The sequence below is a fragment of the Rhipicephalus microplus genome, chromosome 3 (genome assembly GCF_043290135.1).
Source record: "Rhipicephalus microplus isolate Deutch F79 chromosome 3, USDA_Rmic, whole genome shotgun sequence".
Classification (NCBI taxonomy): domain Eukaryota; kingdom Metazoa; phylum Arthropoda; class Arachnida; order Ixodida; family Ixodidae; genus Rhipicephalus; species Rhipicephalus microplus.
The window spans coordinates 202401651-202403396 of record NC_134702.1 but is presented as its reverse complement, the minus strand read 5'-3'; the positions used below and the strand labels follow the sequence as shown (position 1 = coordinate 202403396).

Genomic DNA, 1746 nt, shown 5'->3' with positions numbered 1-1746 from the left:
AACCAAATGAAGTCCCGCCAAGTGAAAAAATTACGGGTAGATTTACTTGTATTAGAGAGACACCTCATCTTCCTCATTTTTGCACGCAGACTGTCCCAGCTATCTTTGTCCTAGATACAATACAAGAGCAATGACCCCGACGGTAGGATAACGATGGGCGCACTGTACACGCACACACAGTATTACGTATCACTAAGTAATCAGTAGTTAGCTATTTGATTTGTTTATGGTTTGCGCGCATTCTAGCGTTGACTGATTCCTACCAGTGCGCTTTCACAAATTATCTCTGAAAAAAAACGATATACGAAGCGCGCCAAGTATGATAAAGACGCGTGCTCACGTGCCGCTACTCCGGCACTTACAAACTTTGATCGAAGGGTACACAGCTGCATACATTTTTCGCCAGCATAGAAGCCTAAACTGAAAGGAACGTGCCTATATTTGGCTCCTGTCAATTAAAAGGTATACGTAGTTATGGTGAGTGATGCAGAGAAGTTTTTACGACAACACATATTTTAGAGTTAAAAGGCTGAAACGTACAAATAACTCCTATGTGATCTTGGCCAAGTTTTCTGGCTGTTTTTCAGCACCCCCGGAGTATGGGCCGTGCGTTATTCATCGCTCAGGTCCTTCCTCAGCTGGTCGCACCAATCTTTCGCCTTTTACTAAAGATTGCCGTGGGGAAGGACACCCTAATGAGCCAATAGGCCAATTTTTGGGAGGCCTTGCCCGTTTGGGTGAGGCCTAATTTAAAAATCAAAAGTAAGACTTCAATGCTTTCGTTTGTTGACTTACACTCGCCGCTGGGGTTACAAATCTAGTCAACTTTCGTTGCTTGACTGCACACCCGAAGGACGCCATGGTGGCACTTTTTTCGCGCGATTTTCATGACCAGCTTTACCAACGGGGTGGACTGTCAGTGCCTTTAGAACGCAACCCTACATACCGGCCTCTTGCCTGAGCAGGCCATTTCTTGTTTACTCCTACAGAAATTTATCTACGCCGGGCCCTGTATTGCTGGTGCCGACAGTGCTATGATTCACGAAGTTTCAAAACATACTGCCCCAGCTAAATCGGGTTAGAATTTTAAAATACGCCGATGCCTTCTATAACGACAAGAACAAAAGAATGTTTCTGACTACTGCGTAGGCCAATCGTGTTATGATAAATAATTATTTGGGACATATTGATTAACTAACTTTAAAGCAATGATGAGTAAACCGAGCGTTCAACGGAAACCAATCTTGTTGCCAAGGAACATGAATGCCATCAAGGTAAAAGCCGGCGATGAAAGAAGCATAAACGAAAAAAAATGTTTTGTCAACTGCATTGTTCGCAAGGCTCCCGTGCTGAAGCCAAAAAGGCTTTTTTATATGGATGTTATCTTGTGTTTCTTTTCAACTGTCTCCATAAATCATAACTTACAGTAAGCTCCCGACACCTTAAATCAGGAGTGATGATGTCGATGGCCAACATATATAAATGATGCCCATGTAGACTCCTCAGAAACGTTTTAAATTTTTCTCTGAGTGTCGCACCTATTTTGCAAATTTTTAATAGACAGAATTCATTTCAGACTTTTCGCACATTTGCGGGTAAGTGAAAAGATTGCCAGTGAAAACACTGCTGGTTGTTATGATTACCAAGTCACACATTTTGCAGAGAACAAATCTTACTGCTTCCAGCCACGATGTGACGTCATGAACGTAACGCTTGTGTCTGTCGTCTCCACAACATACTTGAAGT

General features: G+C 42.7%; 1 non-coding gene across 1 annotated transcript; it reads left to right on the top strand.

Moving 5' to 3' along the window:
* Positions 1 to 618: 618 nt before the first annotated feature.
* On the top strand, positions 619 to 744 carry LOC142804337 (U5 spliceosomal RNA). Its single transcript, XR_012894603.1, has one exon. It is a non-coding gene; the product is annotated as a U5 spliceosomal RNA (small nuclear RNA).
* The last annotated feature ends 1002 nt before the right edge of the window (positions 745 to 1746 follow it).